This window comes from Bubalus bubalis, chromosome 5, assembly GCF_019923935.1.
Source record: "Bubalus bubalis isolate 160015118507 breed Murrah chromosome 5, NDDB_SH_1, whole genome shotgun sequence".
In the NCBI taxonomy this organism is placed as follows: Eukaryota; Metazoa; Chordata; class Mammalia; order Artiodactyla; family Bovidae; genus Bubalus; species Bubalus bubalis.
This window is the reverse complement of record NC_059161.1, coordinates 97,213,333-97,239,708: the sequence shown is the minus strand read 5'-3', so window position 1 is coordinate 97,239,708 and position 26,376 is coordinate 97,213,333. Positions and strand designations below refer to the sequence as shown.

The window sequence follows — 26,376 nt, the reverse complement described above, 5'->3', positions numbered from 1 at the left end:
CACCACCATGACTGCGGCCTGTGCAATGAACTCATTTGCATTCCCATGCCTTTTGTCAGTTTCCCAAAGACCTTTCAGGCCTGTGATCACATCTGCCAGGCATTGCACACGTCTGAGACCAGTGGAGTCAGGAGCAGGTGACTTTAGGAGCTGGTCTTTCCCCAATCGGGCTTCAATTACATCACATGGAAAGTAAGGGAGCCAGTCTGGCCAATCTCAGAGATCACTTTCATTGTTATTTTATTCTTTTTGGCCACGTGCAGTGCATGTGGGTCTTAGTTCCCAGACCAGGGACTGACCCAAGCCCCCTGCATTGAAAGGTGTAGTGATCCCTCAGAGATCACTTTCAACCTAGAAAGGTGAGGCTAAGGAAAAGGGAAGAAACTCATATATTTGAGTCCCTACTATGTGACAGCTAGTGAGCCAGTGATGTCTATGGATATTATCTTATGATCCTCATAACCACCCTGGGAGATATTACAGGTGAGAGAACGGTAACGCAGGGAGGTTTGGCCATCTGTCCAAGGCCTGCTGCAGTCACGTTGGAACCACTTTCTCGATTTTTACCACATCGGTGTCTCACTCTACTACCACATACTAATCTTTCCAAATCAATTCACATATTTTACTTAACTCTATGTTTAATGGATTTTTTAAAAAAGCTTCTCACGCTAAGTAAGTGTTAGTCGCTCAGTCATGCCCAACTCTTTATGACCCCATGGACTGCAGCCCATCAGGCTCCTCTATATAGGAAAAGAGTATAAGAAAGAGTGTCTATGTGTATATGTGTAACAGATCCACTTTGCTGTACACCTGAAACAACACAACATGGTAAATCAATTATACTCCAAAACAATTTTTTTTAAATGTTTCTGAGTTCTTTGTTTCTTCGTCTTTTCTCTATAGCCCAATGGAAGACCACCTTTCTATTAGGATAGATTCTATAATTGCAAAAAAGAAAGTTGTTAACAATTTAAGGGAAATTTTCATCACAATCATGCTTTGTACAAATACCTATGCAGTCACAGGTTTGGTGCACTGTTTATATATTTTTTTCTGTGTGTGTGTGTGAATATGTTAGTCGCTTAGCCGTGTCTGACTTCTTGCGAATCTGTAGACTGTAGCCCTCCATGTTTCTCTGCCCATGGAATTCTCCAGGCAAGAATACTGGAGTGGGTTGTCATTTCCTATTCCAGGGGATCTTCCTGACCCAGGGATTGAACCTGGGTCTTCCACATTGTGGGCTGATTTCTAACTCTCTGAGCCACCAGGGAAGCCCATACTCTTTTCTAATTGTCATTAAAATAATTGATGTTTGAAATTTTAAATGCTTATCCATGTCTACCCTCCTCCCAGCAGGATTCCTGCCTTATGTTGGGAAGGCTGTTTTCAATTCCCTCACTTTGCTGCGGCCAGACCTTGGAATCTAAGACCATCCTGTTTCAAAGCTGAAACAGGAAAAACACCTGATGCTCATTATGTGTCAGGAAAGCTGTTGGAGGTCACACAGCTGGTAACTGAAGGACCCCAGGACTGGGGCCCTCACGGCCTACTCCTGACCCTGGGCTCTGTGGGTGTATTCAGTTTCCCTTCTGGCCTTCCTCAGACCCCACGTTTTCAATTCCATGTCATAAGGCCACCAATTAAGTTCTGTTTGCAAACCAAGGCAGGGTCATCCTGTTCTGTTGGGTCACCAGTTTTTCCACAAAGTAACTAGACCTATCAAGGCATATTTAAGCTCCCAAAAGGACCCTCTGGTAGGAAGCTGCATAATTTCTAAAACCAAGTTTAGAACATGTGAAGTGAAAGCAATTCCTTATTCAAAGATCCATGATAGTAACCAAGGAAATAGAGCTGATGACAAAGGATCCAGGAATGCCATTGCTGCTGCAAACGAGGATAAAATCCAACCGAGCCTGGGGAGGTGGGAGACTGCGGCACAGTGATTGTATCGGACACCGATCGAAGCTGTTGTTGAGTCTTTAAGCTGCCATTCCCTGTCATCAGGTTTTAAATTAATTGGCATGAATTTTTTATGACCAGGGAGCAAACAAACAGAAAGGTTTGCAGAACCGGTTCAGTTTTTTTCTTTCTGGGGAGTTCCCTATTTCTTCTGAATATGAGCTACGAAGCTGTGTAGGAACCGGGAAACAAATGTAGGCCTGATTATTCATTCTCAGTCCAGTGACACCGCTTCTGTGAAGCCTGCTTCCACCACCCCCTGTCAGAATTAGTTACTCCCTTCCATGGTTTCCTTATAGCAACACTTTAACTACATACACTAAAGTTATTGTCTTCTCTTCCTTTAAAGTATCATTTTCTCTATTTACCCAAATACAGTAAAAACTCATCTATCACTAGCAATATGATTTTAGATTTCCTTCTAAACCACTTGGTATATGTACCCACAAGCACAGCTATTCACATAGATACACATCCAGAGAGTTTACACAATGGATCACTTTATACACACTATTTTTAATCTACTTTTTAAACAATTACATAGATGTGTAATTAATTTCCAACGTATGGACATCTGGGATGTTTGCAATTTTTCACTGCTATAAATAATATCTCTGCACATATATCTTTGTGTGGTTAAGTACTTACAGGATATTTTTTAACAGTAAAAAATCATAATTTCCCCACGCTCACCAACACACCCAAGACACATATCACTTGCAACTTCTACCAGCAGTATACCAGCATGCCAGTTCCTCGTACTCTCGACAACATTGGGCATTAGGGTGCTCTTTTACCACTGTCAGTGTGATAGGTAAATGTAGCCTCGTTATTTTAATCTGCAGCTTTTGAATACCAGCTGAGTATCTTGTCTATTTCTTGGCCATTTGCACTTAGGCTTTGGGGGATTGTAAGTTTGCTGTCCTTTCCCCACTTCTTGGTCAGTGTTAGACTCTTTCTTGTGACCTAAGAGTCTCCTAGTGTTTTGCTTTGAGGTTTTTTTTTTTTTAGCTTTCTTCCAGCACATTCAATCACAGTAAATGGTACTACCACCTAGCAGTGGCCCCACCAGAAGCCTGGGGGGCTGCCTTGGCACCCCCTGGGCCTTACTACCCACAGTCAGTGAGTTACCAGGCCCTGTCTGTCCTACCTCCTAAGCAGACACCTCTTAAAGTGGTTTTCTTCCTCTCCAGCGCCTCTACCCTTACCAAGCCACTACCATGTCTCACCTGGACTCCTGAAGTCATCTCCTAAATGGTATCCCCCATCCTCTACTCCAATCCTCTCACTATCCAGAAGCTAGAGGGAATTTTAAATAATACTCATGAAATCATCTCCCCCGTCTAAAACCCTTTGACAGCTCCCTATTCCTTTGAAGGTCAAATCCAAAGTACACAAGCAGCCCTGAAAGGCTGCTTCTAGGGCCCAGTTTCTGCAATACGTGGTTTCTCAGTACATCCATCTACCCCCAGTCTCTGCTCTCTGCACACTGGCTTCCTTTTAGGTCCTCTTCTTCCCAACCTGAGACCCTGGATACGCTGGTCCTCTGCCTGGAAACTGGTTTGCTCTCCCCTTGGCTGCCTAATCCAAAGCCATCCTGCCCCACTCTCGGCTTAAACACCATCTCCTCAGAGAAGCCCCGAACTGCCAGACCAAGTGAGCTCCTCTGGCTGTTTACCGGAGACTTCCCTTGTGGCACATCTCAGGTCTGTAATCAAGTACCGTCTGGGACACTTTGTTGAGTGAGTCCCACACTGCAGGTTCCCCAAGGGCAGGGATCGGGACTCTGCCCAGCACCATCCCCTCAGAGCTCAGCATGGTACCTAGCGGAGCAGGCCCTATACAAATACCACATTCATTTTTTTCTTAAGTTAAAAAAAAAAAAAATCAAATAACCTGTCTATTCCAAGGACCAGACAATCAACTCTAGGTTTTAATGAATAAACTAATGTGGTTTTTTATACAGAAAGCAGATGACATAAAAACCAGGCCTGTTTTTAAGGGCAAAGTCTCTGGCTGAATTAAGCCTAATCATGAAGGACTGTCTCATCTCTTTCCATGTTAAAAAAAAAAAAAATAAAGCCGTGGCTTTGGCAACCACAAGATCACTGGGGTGGAAGGGTCTGGAAGCAAAGTTCACATCTTGGGGCTTCTTTGTAGCTCCCTTCTCTCTTTTCCACTTAGTGCTTTGCCCACACTCAATGCATGTCTCTTAAATGGATTTCAAGTCAAATTACATAGTAATATGACTAATTCACTGCCTTTTCTACTGTCTAACATTTAAAAATAAATTTGCATTATCTGGCACAATTGACTTGATGGTTTTTACCTCTATAGATCAATACCTACCTTTACGAGTATTTCCTTTCAGGTTACTAAAATTTAAACCCTCAAAAAGTAGGTCATCACAGGTCAGAATTGTAGGTCAGAGAACCTCGACTCTCCTGTAGCTACAACTCCACCCTGCTCCCTAAGCATACCTTGTACTCAGTTCAGCATTCTGTGCTCTGAGTCTGGTGAAAGTATACACCCTCTCCCCTTTCCTGTAAGGTCTCTGCAATGGAAGTCTGAAATCAGGCTAGGGTGTGGAGGCATCAGCTCCTTGGCTGAATTTAAACTCTCCTTAAGTTCATCAGATATGCAGATGATACCACTCTAATGACAGAAATCAAAGAGGAACTAAAGAGCCTCTTTTGTGGTTTTTTTTTTCATGTCAAAGATTTTATTCAAGCCTCTTGATGAGGGTGAAGGAGGAGAGTAAAAAAGCTAGCTTAAAATTCAACATTAAGACAAAGGAGCCCAGCAGGCTACAGTCCCTGGGGTCGCAGAGTGGAACACGACTGAAGCGACTTAGCACATGTACAAAAAACCCTAAGATTATTTTTTGGCATCCAGTCCCATTACTTCATGGCAAATAGATGTGGAAAAAGTAGAAACATTGACACATTTTATGTTCTTGGGCTCCAAAATCACTGCAGATAGTGACTGCAGCCATGAAATTAAAAGACACTTTCTCTTGGGAGAAACGCTATGACCAACCTAGACACCATATTAAAAAGCTGGGAGATATTACTTTGCCAACAAAGGTCCATCTAGTCAAAGCTATGGTTTTTCTAGTAGTCATGTATGGATGTGAGAGTTGGACCATAAAGAAGGCTGAGCACCAAAGAATTGATGCTTTCAAACTGTGGTGTTGGAGAAGACTCTGAGAGTCCCCTGAACAGCAAGAGACCAAAGAAGTCAATCCAAAAGGAAATCAACCCTGAATAGTCATTGGAAGGACTGATGCTGAAGCTAAAGCTCCAATACTTTGACCACCCAATGGTCAAAACTAACTCATTGGAAAAGACCCTGATGCTGAGAAAGATTGAAGGCAGGAGGAGAAGGGGGTGAAAGAGAATGAGATGGCTGGATGGCATCACCAACTGAATGGACATGAGTCTGAGCAAACCCCAGAAGACACTGAAAGACAGGGAATCCTGGCTGCAGTCCATGGGGCCACAACGAGTTGGACACAACTTAGCAACTGAACAATAAGAACAAGTTCATCACGAGCAAACCTTGGGCATTACCACAGCTAATGTACAGTGCTGATGGACTCTGGTCAACTCTGGCCACTGACATCCTGGGTGAAGTAGCTGTAGATCAAGGACTTGCTGCAGTGTGCTGTGGAGGGCTCAGATGTCCATCCATTCTAAAGGAGGCACAGAAGAAGAAGAAGAAAAGCTTGTCTCCTGTCATGGGGAAGACTGGGCTTCAGCTGGGGAGATAAGACCCAAATACCATGGTCTCGGCCCCACCAGCATCTGAGGCCTCATCCCACCAGTGTCTTCGAGCCTACTTGCTGCTCTGAGTTTGCTTTTCTTGAAGTGCCAGTCTCCATCTAGAGATTCAAAGAGGAGTGACTGGGAAACCTACTGGAGCTCAGTAAGTCCTTATTGAAGGTTGTTTAGAAGCACTGGTTCTGAAATCAGAGTCTGGCTTTGACCTCTGGCTCTGTTTCCTCCCAGTTGGTGACCCTGGGCTGCATCCTTAACCTCCCCAAGCCTCTGTGTCTGAAATGCAGGGATACCAAAAGGCCCCACATCTTGGGTTGCTGCAGTGCTTATGTGCCTGTCATGTAGCAAAGGTTCCACAAATTGTTGGTGAACAGGATTATTATTGTGACTATTGTAATTTTAGTCAGCAATGTAGTAGTTATAGTGGGCTAAGCATTGTCCTAAACACTCTACAAATATTAACTCATTTAACCCTCATAAACAGTTCTGTGAAGTAGGAAAAATTATCTTTCTCTGCAGTATTAAGAGGCCAATGAAAGTGAAACTCAGCCCTGTCTGACTCTTTGCAACCCCATGGACTAGAGCCTAGAAGGCTCCTCTGTCCATGAAATTCTCCAAGCCAAAATATTGCACTGAGTAGCCGTTCCCTTCTCCAGGGGATCTTCCCAACCCAGGGACCAAACCCCACATTGCAGGAGGATTCTTTACCACGTGAGCCACTGGGGAAGCCCAAGAATACTGGAGTGGGTAGTCTATCCCTTCTCCAGCGGATGGATCTTCCTGACTCAGGAATCGAACTGGGTCTCCTTCATTGCAGGTGGATTCTTTACCAGCTGAGTTACCAGGGAAGCCCACAAAACTGCCCAAAGTCACACAATAAATAATGGAGCCAGAACTTTGAACCCAGGCAGTCTGGCCTGGAAATCATGGTTAAATCACTAGTTTATTAACCATAAGAACTGTTATTTAAGGAATCATCATAATTCTTAGTCGTCAATAATAATTATTCATTGTTATTAATGATGGGTGTCTGCCTGCTCATACAGGTCCCCAGACAGCTGGAGTGAGTATGATGGGGTTCAGGTCTGGCAGCCAAGCTCACTGAGCTTCAGAACAGTCATCCAGTCACAGGTGGGAACCATGGGCCAGAAGAGGAAACTGGGGCAGAAGCCCAAGCTGTGTGCTGGGCCATCATCATGTGGACAGGAGAGGACAGTAGGCATCCACAGTCAGCCCTAAGGACTCTGTGGCTGGAAAAACTGCAGTGAACTTCCAGGCCCCACTGACTAGGAGGGCCAGGGTTTCTACTATATCCAGATGGACTCTAAGCCTGAATGGGTCAGGACCTGCAAGGGAAAGGGCACCAGGGACTCCGCCAAGCAGGGATGGTGAAGGTTCAGGGTCACACCTCCTTTCTGGGAGTCCCTGCTGCCCCTGCTCGAGGGGTCCCAGAGACCCTCGGCTCAGAGATGCCTTTAGAGCCTTAAGCATCTCCTCTTCAGACATGGAGCCTGTTGATCCAAGCTAAGCTGGTCATGTTGCTCCCAGACATATGAGCAAGGAGGAGCTCTATCCCGAGGATTGTGGTCTGTAATTTCCAACCTTACCACAGTTGTGCATGGATTTTTTTTTTTCTTTCTGGACTTCTGCTGCTGATTATATCTTTGAAACAGGCTCACTTGAGCTTTCTTCTGGGTATTTCAAAGTTTTTGTCCTTCCTCACTCCCTCTTGGTTGGATCTCCTTTCTTTTTTTCTCTTTGGTGGGGAATAACAAAAGCAAAGCATTTTCGGCATGAAGCAATTCAGGACAGAAAATTGGACTCTAGCCACAGGGACTCTGCCTACACAACCTAACAACTCATCGTGGTTGGGCAGGGTAAAGAATAACACCCAATGCCTTAACTGGCTTTCCAAAGACCAGCTGTGTCCTTCTCTACACACCCTCTCCTTGTTGTCCGCTAGCTGGGGACATTCAACATCAAGCTGCTTTCAGAGTGAGGTAGTTTTCCATGCTGTACAGCAGAGATAATGATGGTCTTATGATCTGCTTAAAAATGTGGACAGTCCAAAAACAATCTAAGATGCTGCATGACACCATCACTTTTTTTCAACCGTATCCATAGAACTATAAGAGAAAACCTCTTTTATTTTTAAAAAACCAAGCAAGCCAGCCCTCCTTGACACATTGTTTTTTCCATTTAGTAGCTTCATGCTCATTCTTTCATCAGCAAGCAGGTACTGACTGCCTCCTGTGTGTGTCAGACCCAGACTAGAACTGGTAGCTGGGAAGATGGAGCTAGCAGGGGCCTGACCCATGTGCAAATCCCAGCTCTGATTCAGAAGAGCTGTGTGACACAGAGCAAGCTAATTAACCTCTCTGAGACTCAGCTTCTTCATCTGCAAAGGGAGATCCTTATACCAACCTTCCAGGGCTATTGCGAGCATTCTAAGGAACAGCGTTTCTCGGGGCCACTCAGGACCTGTGTGTCAGTCCTGAGCAGCACGCACTGTTTTTTATAAAGTCCACTGCTAACGATGGTTCACGAGACGTGCTCCTTGTATTAAAAGGTACAAAGTGTTCCAGGTAGGATGGGACAGTCTGCGATCCACAGGGGGATCTAGCCAGGGAGGGGTCAGTTCTACCCTGATGGAACTAGGCGAAGCAGGCTCCAAGCAAGATTTCAAGTGAGCATAATGTTTTCAAAACAAAAAGATCCATGGCAGGAAGTCTGAAATGTCCTATCCTTAGAAATGTGAGCAGCAGCAGGAACAGTGGACACGGAGAGCCTGGATGCTACGAAGGATGCAGGGCTGGAGCCTGGAAGGCCTCCAGGGCAGGTTCTAGCAAAGGGTTCGTCCATCAGAAGGTTTGAAGCTGTGTGATCATAGGCAAGGTTTGTTCTGGAGATCACTGGCTGGAGTGAGGCTGGACGGAAGGGGTTAGCCTGGGGCAGGAAGAGCCATGGAGCCAGGGCTGACCCAGGCCCAAGAGAAGGGTCCCTAACTTCACTATCAGGTAGGGCTAGATACCCCTGTCCAGCTCCTCAGAGCAGACTGACTGCAATGGACCAGCTACCAGAGGCAGTGGGCACGGCTGCTCCGTAGCCGAACTGAGGAAAGTCCTTTTGACATCATCTACAAAACCATCTGCCCAAAATGGTACTGATGAATCTATTTGCAGGGGAGGAAGAGAAACATAGACAGATATAGAGAACAGACTTGTAGACACAAGGTGGGGAGGAGAGGGTGGGGTGAATTGAGAGAGTAGCACTGACATATATATATTTCCCTGTGTCAAATAGATCTCTGGTGGGAAGCTGCTGTGTAGCACAGGGAGCTCGGCCTGGTGCTCTGTGATGACCTAGATGGGTGTGATGGGGACGGGTGGGATGGAGTGCGGGGTGGGAGGGAGCAGAGGGAAGGGCTATATGTATACTTACAACTGATTTACATTGTTACAGCGGAAACTAACATGTTATAAACGATTGTACTCCAATTATGGCTCAGACGGTAAAGCGTCTGCCTGCGATGCGAGAGACCCAGGTTCAATCCCTGGGTCAGGAAGATCCCCTGGAGAAAGAAATGGCAACCCATTCCAGTATTCTTGCCTGGAAAATTCCATGGATGGAGGAGCCTGGTGGGTTACAGTCCATGGGGTCGCAAAGAGTCGGACATGACTGAGTGACTTCACTTTCTTTCACTTTCACTCAAATTAAAAAACAAATTAAAAAAAAATAAAAAATAAAAACATCCGCCCCAAACAACCTGTTCCTTTCTGATGTGTCTGGGACAGCGCCTGCTCAGCTACAGGCCTTTCAGTCCCCGTGCCGACTCACAGCCCTTGCCTGGAGCCACGGACAAGGTGGCGGAGCTGCTGCCTGAGCCTCCATCAGTCAAATTAATTCAGTTCCACCCAGTTAGGTGATTTCTGTGTGTGAACCCATGCTCAGTGTTGAGGATCGTATGAGATTGTAACAGACAAGGTCACAGGCTCTAAGGCTTACAGTCAAGGACACAGGTCTGCACTGTACCCCAAGGCTGAGCACTGGATGTGTTCAAGGGAGGGCAGAATGACAGTGCTGGGGGGAACAAGAGAGATGGAGCTGTGAGTTCTCCTTGGCAGCATCAGAAAGGCTCCCTGCAAGAGGTGGCACTTGCCTGGGCCCTGGAGACAAAGAAGACGTTTGACAGGCAGAGGGTGAGAAAAGGGCATGCCATGCTGAGGGTAGGTGTGTGTAGAGAAGGCAGTGTTGCTTTCTAGGGCTGGATCACAGCAGGAGAAGGGGAGGAGACAGGAGGCAAAGGCTGGAGGGGGTTGAGGTCCCGCTGGGAGGGGCTGGATGCGACTTTCTTCTTCCTTTCCTAAGGCACAGGAACCATGGTCACATAAGAAAGAACAAGAGCCGGAACTTTTACTAAGCACCACTCTGCATTCCATTAACTCTGCACAAGTCATTTGGTTTGAATGTTATCACCATCCTGAGAGGTACATATTGTCACCCAAACCCCTTTTACATCTGAAGATACTAACATTGAGAGAGACTACGTGACCTGCCCAAGGCAGGAACAGAGCTAAATATCTGAATTCCAGCCCAGTGACCCTTCCTCTACACAAGACCAGCTCCCTAAATGAGGGGGACCGATGTCTGACCCACTTCAAAAAGCCAGGGAGGCGGCTGCCATCTCACCATCATCATCACCACGGCTGGCAGGGCCTCCAAAACTGCATGGCATGAAGGAGAAGAGGTACCATACGAGCCTCCTCTTTGTAACAGGATCTTGCAGGATTCCTGATCATACACATTTAATTAAAAGCAATGACTACCACTGGCCACCTATGGTCACTGCTGGCTTATAGTGGGTGAGGTGCTTCCTGACTTGTCTGTAACGACATTTACAACAACTCCATAAAGCAGGTGTTACTTCCCGGGTCTTAGAAGTGAGCGCGTGAAGGCTCAGGAACTAGGTGCACACCTTTCACCTGCCAACTTCGAACTCAACAGTCCACAGCACAGCCTCTGCCTCCAAAGGGGCCTCCTCCGCTGGCACATCCCGGTGAGCGATGCACCCCCAGCAGCACACGCTGGACACCAAGGCCCCCTCTCAGGACCCCTCCCCTCTGCCTCACCCCCATACTCACCCCTCTCCCCATCCTGCCCGCTCCTCTCCCCCTCTGTCCAAGCCACAGCCACGTCTCACCTGAGCTCCTGCAGTGGTACCCGGACCAGTCTTCCTGCACCCCACACACATGGAGATGTGAGCCCTTCCCCGGCTCCAGGGCCCAGAGGGCATGGCTCCTGCTGGTCATTCTGCTTCCTCTCACTACGTGCCCTGCCCCTTTCATGCCCTCAAATACCCCACTGTCTGGCCCACTTTGGAGCATTTCCACAGCTGTTTCTCCTACTGCTGCTTCCAGCTTCACAGGCCCTGCCTTCAGATCTCAGCTCAGATGTCACCTCCTCCAGGAAGCCTTCCCAGACTTCCTTCTAGATCAGTAGGTACACACCAGGACCGCTGTGCCTAAAATATGGGAAAACTCCCACCTTTGTTGCTATGTAGTCAGTACCTTGAGCCCTGGGACACTGCCCTCCATGACCTCAGCTCCTGCCCAGGGCCCTCCAGCCTGGCCCATAGGCCAGAGGCTAAGCCACGTTGTGGCAAGCAGAAGGCTCTGCGGCCTTGTCTGAGAGTTACGGCAGAGGCCCGTTCTGAGTGGCCTGTGCATGTGCTGTCCAGGTTGTTAAATATTTTGAATGCCACCTCTGCTCTTGACCCTGTAATTCTCACAGCTCAGAGTCACGTATCTTTCTGAGTGACTATTTTTGTCACGAACTCTGGGATGGCAGGGAGCACAGAAGTTTGGTTTATTGTGTCCAGGCTCAGTAGAGAAGGCCTAAGAGACATAATGAGTTAAAGGAACAGAAAGGGCTGCCTCCTTCACCTTTCTGGCTCTATCTGCTCAGCTTTTCCAGCAACTTCAGGGACCACATGATAAAGAAGCTGGGCTGATACAACCGAATGCCAAGGTGTGCTCAGCAGCCAGGGGTGGGGGCTACCTGTCCCACCAGGGTGAGGCTCTGATCTCCACTACCTGCAGACACTGGGGAGATAAGAGGAAGGCAGTCTCTCTGAGCCTCACTTGCCCTGTTCCTTAGCCACTTTGTCCTTCTTGTAAAGAGCTCTCAAGCCTGGACCAGATCCTCATCAATCAGGCAATACCTTAGACCCAAAGGCTATCTTCTCTCATGGTTGCTACTGCAAGAGTCTCTTAGCTAGTTTGCCCTGTCTCACCTCTCACTCCAGTTCTTCTCCTGCACCAGGTGTGATCTTAAAAGGTGCCTCTGATGGTGTCTTTCTTCTGTGGAAAGCTCTGTGGCTTCCCACTGCCCTCAAGATACCTTCAGACCCTCCCCTAGTATACAAGGTCTTGCTCTCCAAGTCTTTTCTATCCCTCTAACCTCACCAACTGCTTCTCTCCTCATTCTCTTTGCTCCATCAAGACATCTCCCGGTCTCAGGGCTTTGCACATGCTGTCCTGATTTCTAGAATTCCCCCAGCTCATTCCCATCAACCTTTTCTGTTTTAGCATAAAAGCCACCTACGTTGAAAAGCCTTTGCTGACTAACACCAGCTGATCAGTTCCTCCTATGACCCACCACTCTTCTTCTGATACACTCAGCATGCTTGAACTAGCTATTCAATGTCCATCTTGAATAGAAGCCCCATGAGGTCAGGGTCATCTGTCCATTGCTGTCTAGCCCATTGCTCAGCCTGGTTCCTGACACAGAGGCTCAATCAATAATCGATGAAGGAATAGTTAATATGGTGAGGCTTTAAGCTTGGTCTTTGTCTCTAGGATCAAAGTCAAAACGTAAATTCTAATGATTATGATAGGGATTTCAAGAACTAGTCCATTTATCTCTCTTCTTTTGAGATGGTGAAGGGATCTGTCAGTGACACAGCCCCTTAAGCGACCAGACTGAACTCTTAGGAGAGAACTTGAACTGCTGATAAATAAATAAATAAGAGAGACAGGTGAGGTCCCCGAAGTAAAAGGTTGAGTAAATGTGCAGAAAAGGACTCCTTGAAGACCCCCTTCACAGTAAAGGCACCCCCCTGGCAAACTGAGGTCACACTATTCTAGGACATGGCACCCACACTGGATGGGCCCCGTTCCTCCTCTGACCCTGACAAGCTGTGTGGCCCTAGACCAGGCATTTGCTCTCTCTACATCTCGGCTTCCTTCCCTGCAAAACAAGGAGTGCCCAGGTTTCCCAGATCTGGGATTTCTGCATAGGAGCCTCAGGGAAGAACCAGGGTGAGGAGCCTGGAAACCTTGGGGGTGTGGAGCCCTAGAGGTGGAGTAACCACAGTGCTCTTCATGCTGGACGCAGGGGGAACCCAGGTCCTCAGGGGACAGGAAGGCCTCCATCCCCTTCCCTCCCACCCCATTCCAGGCTTCTCTGATGTCTTCAGCCACCAATAAATTGGGAGATGTTGGTCTGATGTAACTGAGCATCAACCAGGCTGCACAGCGGCCAGGGAATCGCCTCTGACGCTACTACTGGTGTGGAAGCAGAGAGGGCTGGGACGGCGGCAGGAGGCAGGGGCTGCATACTGAACGGGTGGCCCCAGGCCTGATACCCTTGGATCCTGAAGCCCCAGGTGTTCAGGTGGCCTAGAGACCAACTGGGACAAGGGTCTCAGCCTTCTTGTCTCATGGAGCCCTCTGGCAGTTCCTTGAAGCTTATAGACCCTTTCTCAGAAAACTGTTTCCAAATGCATAAAATAAAATCTGTAGGCTTACAATGGAAACCCCTTATTCTAAAATGGTTTGTTGTTACTGTTCAGTCGCTAAGCTGCATACAACTCTTTGCAACCCTATGGACTGTAGCCTGCCAGGCTCCTCTGTCCATGGGATTTCCCAGGTGAGAATACTGGAGTGGGTTGCCATTCCCTTCTCCAGGGGACCTTCCTGACCTAGGGATTGAACCCGAGTCTCCTGCTTGGCAGGCAGATTCTTTACCACTGAGCTACCTGGGAAGCCCATTAAAGTAGTAACTGAAATGTTAAATTGATAAATTTCTGATACAGTAATATTTTTATTTCTTTTAAAATTCAAGACTTATAACAAAACCTAGTGTCAGGTCTAATAACTCTCATAACCTGGGAATAGTAATGAGTGCAAATAATATTTCTAAGTACCTCCAACAACTTTGATGGGATACAAAAATATCTGATTCCTCTTGGTAACAAAGTCCTAGAGACTTCTAATGCTATTGTGGTTTATTGCCTATACTCACAATGGGAGGAAATGTTAACTTTTTCCCCAGCCGTGTGTTCACATCAAGAACCTCTACTTTAAGACTGTGACCTGACTTTACAGAAGAAGAAACTAGAGCCCCCTGAGGGGCTGGGAGTGGAACAGAGCTAGCCAGCAAGTTAGAATTAACAGCAGACTATAAAGCATGGGTCTCCTGCTGCCTCTCAGCCAAGTTCGGCCCACTTCGTAGAGCCATCTCCACATGTGTGATTTTCCAAACATCCCTACAATTCCCTACACCTCGGTTTCCTCATCAGTAAAATGGGAGCAATCATACCAACCTCTGCAGGCTGTTGTGGAGGACAGAATGAGAAAATGAACAGGAGAGGGCCCTGTTGCCTGGACAGGGCTCTGCTTATGTGACCCAGGAGTAATTACTATATGCTACCTCATAGGAAATCCAAGGATATGAACTTTGGGTTTCAGTGAGTGGGCAGGTCCAGAGTGGCAAACCCAAATGCCTATGGAGGTTAGACAAGAAGGAGGAGTGGGGACTGTGGCAAAGTCAAGAACACGTGCCCATCTGAAAGGGGCAGCCACCATTCGGTGACAGAGGAGGATGCCACCCCAAAAGGTGGGCCTAGCGCTGCCAAAACTAATCTTCTAAGAGATGGAGGAAATCTATATTTTTGGCAAAACGTCCTGGTTTTTATAGTAAGCATCTTGATAATTAAAACAGGATGAGGGCCCCAGTTTGCAACCTCTGGGGTGCACAGGTATAGGAGTTCCACAGCCTGGAAGAGAAGATCAAACAGGTCAGTGCTTTCCATATAAGCTATAGGATCCTCACTCCAACCCAGCTGGGGAGGTCAGGGGGTACCTGTGCAGGGTGACCTTTCTCACCACAGCAACTGAGGCCTCCCCAGCAAAGACAGCTGGCCTTAAAACTGTACTCCCCGCCCCTCACTGCTCTGAGACTGCTCTGTTTTATTAATAACCCTGGCTCGTGCTCACAGCACATCAAGGTGAACAGAGATGCTTCCAGGGTGGGTAATGCAGGAAGTTCTAATAGATGAAGAAACAGGCTTCCAAATATAAATAGGAAGATAAGATAAATAGACAGAGATCCAAGTCTGCTTCATGCTGAATGGCAGGCTGTGAACCACCAACGTGGAGAACTGTGGATCATTTGGGCTGGAAGGGACCTTTTGTTCAGAGGATGGGGAAACAGGCTCAGAAATGGGAAAAGACTCACCAAGGGTCACATTCCTTAGGTGAATACTTGTGATTTCTCATGGCAACCGTCCCCTCATCTGAAGACTGTAACAAGCCACGCATAGTTTCCTGAGTATGTCGTATTCTCTCCAGCCCAATGCAGCTCTCCCTGCTGTTCCCTCCTTCATCTGGCCATCTCCCACTTGACCTTCAAGAGCAGCTTGAGTCTGCCCTGCCCTTGAGTCACCTAATTCCCAGACTCTTCCTCCATGCCTCCATCAACCACAGCACACGCACACTGGACTCTCACTGCTGGTGTATGTGTCTGCCCCTCCAGCCAGCTGAGAACTCCAGAGGGCAGGACCCTGCCTTATCCAGCTCTGTCCACTGAGGACCCAGCACAGGGCTGGACACACAGGAGATGTTTTCTAAACCTCTGCCAAGTGAAGCATAAAACAGTGTAAGACCCTCTTACAGAGGGAGAAGGAGGTTGCATATAAAGACAGTTGTGGGAGAACTCACCAGACACTACCTTGATTTCAAGTTAACATGCCAAGTGATCCTGAGCTCAAGATAGTATGCAGATTTTGTTCTATAACATCAAAGACGAGCCAAAACGTATGTAAGGAAAGTACATCGTGACTTTGATGGTCACTCTTGTGAACCAAAGAGACGCAAACAAGTTAGTTACTGAGGATCCAATAGGTGCCAGGCTCAAGGATGGATGCTTTCCTACATCAAAGAAAGAAAAGAAAGAAAGAAAGAAAGTAAAGTTGCTTCTGACTCTTTGTGACCCCATGGACTGTAGCCTACCAGGCTCCTCCGTCCATGCGATTTTCCAGGAAAGAGTACTGGAGTGGGTTGCTATTTCCTTCTCCAGGGGATCTTCCTGACCCAGGGATCGAACCTGGGTCTCCCACATTGTAGGCAGATGCTTTACCGTCTGAGCCACCAGGGAAGTCACCTAATTCCCAGGAGCTTTGAAAGTAGGTGATACACCTATCTTGCAGGTGTGGATTGAGAAAAGCAAGGTCCACCCATGACAGAAAGGACAGAGGGTAGGACCAAAGGCAATCCACTCCACTCCGGAGTTCTTCCCATTCTATCAAAGTCATCACTATAATAAAGAACAGAGTCCTCACTCTGCCTGTTCTAACCATGGCTTATCCCATGCAGGGACTGGATATTTGAATAAACTGTTTCCCCACCACTACCCCCTACCCCTGATATTTCAGACCTGCCACTGCCACAGGTCTGGGGGTCTTAGGAGGGGTGAAGTCGATGTGGGGTCTTTCTAGTGCTCTTAGCAGGGAAAGGGGAAAAAATAAAATGCCTAAGGCAGAAGAAGCCCAATTCCCTTACTGCCCTCAGGCAATAATTACAGCCATGAAGTGGACAAGAGGGAGAGCGTTCTGTTCAGCTTTCTCTAGATTTTATTTTTAAAGTATTATTTATGTTTGTGGATTACCTCCAGAAAGCTTTGGTTTAGAGTACCTCCTCAGAGACAGAAGTCCTCAGGTTCACACATTCCTTCAGCAGCCTACCAGTAACTGCACAGGTAGCAGAATATGGGCAAGAAAGGTGGTTTGTAAATGTCACGGAAACCATTCTGATTGCTCAGTGGGCATTTCCACTGGGCGTTTCCAGCTTCTAAGTGGACAAGATCCTACATCCAATAGTGCCCAGTAGGTTGAGTTCCCTTATGGCATAAATGCTGAGGCAGAAGCTTGAGTAAGAGACTGAAACCCCAAAATAAACTAAGCTCTCTGAGTCTGTTTCCATGCTTAGACCTCACAGGGCTTTGGTGATGGCGATTAAGTGCAGGATGCTGGGCAAGTGGCCAGCATGGTGCCTGACACGTGGCAGGCTGGTGTCCCGTTCCCCATCACTTTCATTTCAGAGCTGCTGGTGCTGAGCGCTGGGGGCAGCTGACGCACAGAGGTGAGTCAGGACAGCAGATGTGCTATTTATTTTCACAGGCTTCACCTCTATTGGACCTTGTTGCTCCTACTTTGTCATTTGGACTAATATTTTACAAGGCCACAATATAGCTTTTTATGAGCCCATAAAAAAATCTTCAGAATGGAAGCAAATTCACCTGCTACTCTCTGGCTTGAAGTACCCAACACTTGCGCTTTGCCTCCTGGGTTCTCTGTTGGCAAACCTGCCAACATTCCCTCCCAGCATGCACCTGGGGGCCACTTTGCCTCCTGGGTACTCTGTTGTCAAACTGGCCAGCATTCCCTCCCAGCATGCACTTCGGGACCACCCCAATGCACTCACCCTTCTCTACATGGGTTCTGCCCTTTCCCTCTGCCACACCTTTGCTTATGCAGTTCCTCTTCTGGAACAATCGAAACACTTCCTTCTCTCCCCACCCCCTGTGAGAAGCATCTCCTCTCCCTCCCCAGTATCCCACGATGCTCAGAGAAGTAGCATCATTTGTACTTTCTACCTAGCGACTATTTTCCTTACTACAAAGCCCCGAGGTTTCTATATACTCTCTTAAGAAAGAGAGCTCCTCTGAGGCAGGGCCAATGCAGACCCTCCCTTTAAATTCATTCATCTTCAAATTCCTAGTGCCTAGCAGAGAATCAGGCAGGCAGAGAGGGCTCAGTTAGCAAGTGCTCCCAAAGCCCGGTTGGAAAGCCACCACCAGTCATGGTGAGACACGAGATGGGGTGAACACCTGGCAGAGTGGAGATGATCTCTGCCAAGCCTGCCCCAAGCACATTCTGAAGTGGGCTGTCCTCCTAATGAGATGCACCAACCTCCCTCACCCACCCACCCCCACCCCCACACACACATAGTGGGAGAAGGCAAACTCATTCTTAGCAGCACAGCTAGACTGAGCGTCTGTGCTTTGTTACCACCGGGACTAGCTGCCCACCTATTTCTACATCCATTCAGGCTTCCACACACTCGATTTGTCTTCCAGAAGCCCCCATCCTTAGCCACTGTTAGAAATGATACATTTGTATGACTAGTGATGGTCCCCCCACTCCGAATCGGAAGGCAATGGAAGTAGCCCCTGCATCATACTTTTCTGACTTTGGTTGTTTTTATAACCTTAAGCCGCTATTCATACAAGCAATGTTGACTTTTCCACAGATTACAAAATGAGGAGTTTTTCTAGTGTTTCAGAATATGATTCCAAAGTCAAGTGAAAATAATCCTTTGGCTTATTTATCCCCAGACCTTGTGCAAAGGAACTAGGGCTCCAGACAGAAAAAGAAAACCCAAGTTGATGAATCTGAAACTACTGGTCCAGGTCTCCCCATCCCAGTTCTTCACCACAAAGAACAGTAAATTACATGCACTAGGCCCTCTCTCCCTACCAAATTACATCCCACATAATGCTTTCCAAACGAATAATCCTCTACTAAATCCTACACAATCGTCTCCAATGTTTGCTGGTAATGGACACCAGGAAGCCATCAAACTTGCCTCAGCTCTAAATACATTTGTGCTAATAACTCTTCTACAGAAAGAGCTCCATTGCTGCCGATTTCAAGGCTCTGGAAATCAGACTCCTAACAAATTTCCTTTGGCTTTGTTTCACATAATCCCGCTTCTGTCTGCTTCCATGCTCTTCTCCAAATGTGTTGGGTCCCAGTGGGCCATTGTCCTCCATGAATGATGGCTTCAGGCTCGACAAACGGCCCTCCATCTATCATCGCGGCGCTCCAGCGGCAACAACAGAGGCTGCTCTGTCTCCCTTGCGAACAGGCAGAGTGATGGCCCTGCCGTGGACTTGCCTCTCCCGCTGTTTTGGGAGGGATACCAGAGTTTCTGGGCACTCTGGGGAAGGGGGTCAAGGCTGTGTCGCTTCCCCTTTGAAAGCATAGCCCTCCTAGTCTGGGGGTGTGGGAGACCCCATTTATGATCTCCCCTCCAGGTGGCCAATCCCTGAGGTCATTCACCCTCTGTTTTGTAACCTGAGCGCTTCTTCCAATCAAGTTGCTCATCTCCCTGTGGGGCTCTGGGACTCGAATGAGATAATCATGCTGAGAGTGGTTTGCAAATGCAGAATGGGCAGAGGGGTTAAAGGGTGACTAGCTGTACTGTCAGGAAAGCCTGGGTTTGAATCTGTTCGTCACTTTTATGCTGAGTGACCTAGCAAGAGCCACTTAACCTCCCTCAGCCTTGGTGTTCGCATCTGCAAAGTGGGAATAATAATGCTTGCCTCATAATATCAGCATGAAGCTCAGGTGGATACAGAGGTGACGGAAATAAAGCACAGCACCAGGCAGCCTGGAGGCACTTAATAAGGGGTCCTGTCATTTAAAAAATTAATAGTATCTTAATATTAAAAATAATTCAATGTTTCCCCTAAAATGCTAGAAAAGCAGATGTGTGGGGGGAAATAATCACATTGATTGTGGCTTTGGGTCCTTGACCAAAGATGCTGGGACCCAAGCCTGAGAATCCTGGTGGTGCCAGTCCCAAGCCACCCCAGCACATCCCTGGGTCAAGCTCTGCCACTTGCTCTGTGACCCTGACTAAGTGATTTAAACTTTCTAAGCCTCAGTTCTTTTCTGTGCCACCTAGGATAAATAAAGTCTACTTTATAGGGCTGCAATACCAATGAGGTAATTCAGGGAAAAACACGAGCCTTTAGTTCCTGGCATACAGTAGGTGCTAAAGAAACTTTAGGCAGCCACTGATTCTCTGGACATGTAACAGGAGCCTGGAGCACTGTGCTTGGTGCTGAAAGACAGAAGAAAGAGGCAGAGAAGGAGGGCGAGGGTAGCAGAGGGAGAGGGAAAGAAGTGATTGAGACTTGATTCTTACTCTGATGGAGCTCAAAGACTAGTGCAGTGATTCTCAGCCCCGGCTCATCACAGTCACTTAGAAAACTTGAAAAAAAAAAAAAAAAAAAAAAAAGGAAAGGTATATTATTGAGCAGGCTCTATACTCAGAGATCTTGATTTAATTGGTCTGGGATGAGGTCTGGGCATCAGTATTTTGTAGATGCTCCCCAGCATCCTCTCAGTGTATCCAGGGCCAAGAAAGACTGGCCTTGTGGGGGAAGATATGAACACATAGATGGTTTAATAATATATGCTTAGGGCTCCAAAAGAATTATATACAGAGAGTGACAGAAACACAGACGAAGGCAAAGATAATCCCTCATCATTTAAGCTCAGTAACAGCATGGGAGTAGGGCTTCATCAGAAGCAGGACCTGAGAGAAGGGCGTTTTAAGACTTTCCTGCACGATCTTAAAAAAGTCAGAGCTGCAGCAAGTCACCAGGCAGGGCCTGGAGCAAACCAGGGCAGCAGGAGGAAAAGTGAGAAAAGCTCGACTATTTCCCATGAGCAGAGCTTCTTGGGGACCCCAGCCCTGTGCTCTGTGTCCCAGTGCTTTGCAAGGATCTTGGTTCAAGATTTTCATCAGAGAGAGGGAGAGAGAGAGGAATGGGCACTTCTCTCTGGTCAGATAGCCTCTGGGATGTCCTTTGCTTCTCCATCAACAGCATCACAAGCCTGACAGAGAGGCCAAACACTTAGGGTGACTCAAAGGTTTGATGGTTTGTTGGTTTGATGGTGTTTGATGGGCTTCCCCAGTGGTTCAGATGGTAAAGTGTCTGCCTGCAATTCGGGAAATCCGGCTTCGATCCCTGGGTCAGGAAGATCCCCTGGAGAAGGAAATGGCAGCCCACTCCAGTACTCTTGCCTGGAAAATTCCATGGATGGAGGAGCCTGGTAGGTTACAGTCCATGGGGTCGCAAAGAGTCCAACACGACTGAGGGAGTTCACCTCACTTCACTTGGGAGGGTCTCCTGTCCATGGTGCTGAACATCTCCCACACTGGAGAACCAGGCTGTTCCAGGTGTGGCTGTGGTCTGTAGACAGGCAGCATCAGTGCCACTTGGGAGCTCATTAGAAATGTAGGACTGTGGGCCTCGCCCCGTCCTACAGAATCAGAACCTGCCATTTATCATGTCCCCAGATGACACAAGTCAAGAAATGAATTTAATGCTTTGGAAACAGCATTTTCCCCCCAAAAGAATGAAATGGTACAGAAAATAATAAAAAACATGTCAGAGTTCACCACACTGAAGAACAAGTGCTGTTATGACATATATGGGTATACTGAGCAGGATCCAAGAAGTATTTATTACTATGAGTTGTGTTTTAAACAATATCTGAAAGACACTGCTTGTATCTCTTCAGTTCAGTTCAGTTCAGTTGCTCGGTCATGTCTTTGTGACCCCATGAACTGCAGCACACCAGGCTTCCCTGTCCATCATCAACTCTCAGAGCTTACTCAAACTCATGTCCATCAAGTTGGTGATGCCATCCAACCATCTCATCCTCTGTTGACCCCTTCTCCTCTCACCCTTAGTCTTTCCCAGCATCAGGGTCTTGGCCAATGAGTCAGTTCTTTGCATCAGATGGCCAAAAGTATTGGAGCTTTAGCTTCAGCATTAGTTCCTCCAATGAATATTCAGGACTGATTTCCTTTAGGATTGACTGGTTTGATCTCCTGTCTGTACAAGGGACTCTCAAGAGTCTTCTCCAATGCCACAGTTCAAAAGCATCAATTCTTTGGCACTCAGCTTTCTTTATGGTTCAACACTTACATTCATACATGACTGTAGAAAAACCATAGCTTTGCTTATATGGACATTTGTTGGCAAAGTAATGTCTCTGCTTTTTAATATGCTGTCTAGGTTGGTCATAGCTTTTCTTCCAAGGAGCAAGCGTTATTTAATTTCATGGCTGCAGTTACCATCTGCAGTGATTCTGGAGCCCAAGAAAATAAAGTCTGTCACTGTTTCCATTGTTTCCCCATCTATCTGCCATGAAGTGATGGAACAAGATGCCATGATCTTAGTTTTCTGAATGTTGAGTTTCAAGCCAACTTTTTCACTCTCCTCTTTCACTTTCATCAAAAGACTCTTCAGTTCCTCTTTGCTTTCTGCCATAAGGATGGTGTCATCTGCATGTCTCAGGTTATTGATGTTTCTCCTGGCAATCTTGATCCCAGCTTGTGCTTCATCCAGCCCAGCATTTTGCATGCTATACTCTGCATAATTTAAATAAGCAGGGTGACAATATACAGCCTTGACATATTCTTTTCCCTATCTGGGACCAGTTCGTTGTTCCATGTCCAGTTCTAACTGTTGTTCCTTGACCTGCAAACAGATTTCTCAGGAGGCCAGTAAGGCGGTCCATTATTCTCACCTCTTTAAGAATTTTCCACAGTTTGTTGTAATCCATACAGTCAAAGGCTTTGGCATAGTCAATAATGCAGAAGTAGATGTTTTTCTGGAACTCTCTTGCTTTTTTTATGATCCAATGGATGTTGGCAACTTGATCTCTGATCCCTCTGCCTTTTCTAAATCCAGCTTGAACATCTGGAAGTTCTCCATTCATGTACTATTGAAGCCTGGCTTGGAGATTTTGAGCATTTCTTTGCTAGCGTGTGAGGTAAGTGCAATTGTACAGTAGTTTGAACCTTCTTTGGCATTGCCTTTCTTTGGGACTGGAATGAAAACTGACCTTTTCCAGTCCTGTGGCCACTGTTGAGTTTTCCAGATATGCTGGCATATTGAATGCAGCACTTTAGCAGCATCATCTTTTAGGTCTTGAAATAACTCAGCTGGAATTTCATCACCTCCATTATCTTTGTTCGTAGTGATGCTTAGCTAACATCTTCTAGGATTCTAAGCCAGATGAGAGGACCCAGAGAGGTGGAGAAAAACAGGACACAGGCAAACAGAGAATGAGAATGAGAAAGAGAGACTGAACCTGCTGAAGATATATATGCTGAGAGAACAGTGGAGAAAGTGAAAAAATAGGAAAAAATGAAAAAGAGCTCCTCCCTCCAAAAAAAAAAAAAAAAAAAAAAAAGGCAGAGGAGACCAGATTTGAGTACTAGTGTCTGTAGAGTTTCTTCTTTAAAGTGCTTTTGACTTCCAATGCTATTTTGTAAAATTTTACACCACCCTTAGAAAAAACACTGAAGCTTCTATTTCTTAACTCACACTTGAGAAACTTGAGAAATCTCTCACATTTCTGATGGTTTGCTCCTAGTGGCCCCAGGGAAGCTGGTGGGGTGGGGGGCAACGGGATGGGGGGCACCCATGACTTGGAGTCCATGGCTCCGCCTCGCTGCCAGGTTTCTCAGATTTCCCACTGCTCACCCTCAACCAAAACATCTAGAGGCACAGTCTAAAGAACTTCAGAGAACGAAATAGAGGCCTCTTTAAAATGCACAGACATTCTGCTTGCTTCAAGAGCTGACACAGAACAAAATGTCAAGAGCAGAAGTGACACTGTGATTTTTCTTCCTTTAAGAACCAGGCAATGGGAGTGATTAACCTCTTGCCATGAGCCTGTTATTTCATTTATACAACAGTGTCCTACATTTGATTTTGCTTAGGAAATTGGTACCTAACGGAAGATGACAAAAAATGACTTTTAAAATAATTTTCTCTCAGGCTAGTAGAGTTTGTAAAACACTGAGCCCAGTATTCCCACTAAGGGAAATTCCACCTGGAGATTACAGTGTGGATCAAAAGTTTGTCAACACCTACACATGATTTTAGTGCCAAGGAAGACATAATTCCACGTACTGACACTTGTGTTTGTTCTGCAACATGGCAGAATCAAGACCATAATCTCCACCTTAATCAGCTATGATAAGGCCAACGGGGACAGCTTCAGTTCATTTTTCAAATAAAAAAATAACAAAGTAATATATGTCTGCAGTGTCTAAAGACTACTTGTTTTTGATGCAAACAGAGTACCTGACTCTTAAGGGACATTGTAAATCCCTCAAACTCTGGGTTAGTTGGCATGACTTTGATATAAGTAGACTAGCTCACTATTTGTAGTACCTACTATGTTCTGGAGCCTTCATACCTTTATCTTATTTAATCCACTTGACACACAGTGGGATGAGTATTACAATCTCTATTTTCAGAGGTGGTAAAATGGAAGGTCAGAGAGGTTTAGTGACCTGCCCAAGGCCACACAGCTCATCAGAGCAACACAGCCAGAATCTGAACTCCAGAATGTTGACTCCTAAACTTTAACCAAGTTGACCAAGTATCAGCTTTTTCAGCTGCCTTTCTGCCTCAGTTTCAAAAGATCAAGCATTTCACAATAATGTTCTTCCCCAAGGGCTTATGGTTATTTTCCCAACTTACTACTTGCAACTTTCTGAGTCTTGCTTCTGAGCAGGCTGACATTTCTCTCTGGTTTCATCCGGCACTGAATAAACTGTCCTGGGTGGGTGGCTGGCCACTCACAGAGATGGATCTCTGGAAGGGCACTGGGTTTCTGCAGTGGCTCCAAATGAGACCTGCTTCCTCTTTATTTAGTCAATGATTTTACAGTCAAACAGTATTTACTCCACATGGGAAAATTTAACTACATTTTGGCTTCAAGGCTGGATTTCTGCAACATCACAATTTAAGCATTTATAAAACTGGTTAATGCTTAGAGGGGAAAAATCCCATCTGAGAAATGACACTTTTAAAATTCTGATCCGAATACAAAGACAGTCAGCTTCAACACAATATTTTCTCTAGGGCCTCCCATGTTCCATGTACTATGAGTAGGGTGAATATAAAAAGGCACCAAGATATCATCTTAGACCAGGGTATTTATTGACAGTATTTTCACCAGTTAGAAAACTAGTATTTTTTTTACCAGTTTAAAAAAAAAAAAAAAAAACACTAAAGAATTCCAAGTAGAATTAAAACAAGGAGGGACACATTCTAGCCCAATACAGTAGAGAATGTTCTGATCATCAGCGCTGTTGAACAAACAATGAAACGGCTGGCTTTATTAGTAAGTTTTACCCAAAGTGTGCTGATAAATATTTAACAATTGGCTCTTCGGGAAACAAACAGCCCTGATTTGCAGCGTCTGCTGGTTTCTATGGTGTAAATACTCTTGCCACGGCTGATTTCAAGCTCTCCAAGTGGAGCTGCTGCAAGTGGAGTGGGGAAGGGATGAGGGACGGCAACCATCAGGAATATTTCTATCACACAGACGAAACAGATGTAAACAACCTCGGCACCAAAGTAGACTATACTAAAATAATCAGGAAGCGGCGAGTGTCAAGTATTTTTCCCTTTTTAATGTAATCTAAGTGTAAACTTACATAATTTAGTTTTTTAGTCGTGGCTCTGTTGAATAACTGGCTCACCACATCCTGAGAAATGAACAATCGGTGCTCCTGAGCCAGGCTGGGGGACTCTGCCACTCACTGAAGCGTCTACCATGGTGGGGTGGGGGAGCAATCAGAGGGTGGATCTGTCAAGGATATAACTGCCTAAGTCTTTAAGCTTATCCAACTGCAGCAGCATCATTGCCGGTGGCTCTTCACCACCAACTAGATGCTGAGAGTTTTGTGTACATTGTTTCACTTATCTCTCAAAACCCTCAGGAGGTAAGACTGGGACAAACATCATCCCCATGAGAGAGTTAAGGAAACTGAGGCTTAGAAAGTGACTCACCTAGAGTCACAGAATAGTAAGAGGCACCGTTGATACGACTGACTCCAAATCCCTTTTCCTTCGACTAGGACGTGACACTGACACCATGAGAGGGGCACTATGCCTACTGGCTCCTGGACTCCCATGATCCCTCAGGGCACCAGGATTTGTGATATACGAGAAAGGAAAAGGTGAACCTCCAGGTGCAGATTTCAGAAGGGTTGGCTCATGCTTCTGAATCCAGAGACTTACACTAAACCTAGACCACACCAAGGAAGTCCTTGGAAGTGTTCAAACAAACAGCATCTTCTTTTCAACCAAAATCTGAAATTAAGTAGATCCACATAAAATCAGGGCTTGCCTGCTAGCTCAACAGTAAAGAATCCATCTGCCAATGCAGAAGATGTGGGTTTGATCCCTCAGTTGGGAAGATCCCCTGGAGAAGGAAATGGCAACCCATTCCAGTATTCTTGCCTGGGAAATCCCATGGACAAAAGAGCCTGGGGGTGGGGGGTGGGTACAATTCAGGGGGTAGGAAAGAGTGGGACACAACTTAGCAACTAAGCAACAACGATAAAAAGTAGAAAATCACTATCTCTGTAAGTAAAAATAGTCAGTCTCTACAACTTAATTTTGTTCCACCAAATGGGCCCTTTTGGACATCATTTAGGGACTTCCGGCAACATGCAGCCTGATC

The 26,376-nt window shown here is 46.3% G+C and overlaps 1 protein-coding gene across 5 annotated transcripts in view; it reads right to left on the bottom strand.

The window, feature by feature from the left end:
- Positions 1–26,376, bottom strand: part of TENM4 (teneurin transmembrane protein 4) — a 1,425,092-nt gene that overhangs the window by 680,830 nt on the left and 717,886 nt on the right. The gene's annotated exons all lie outside the window — the stretch shown is intronic.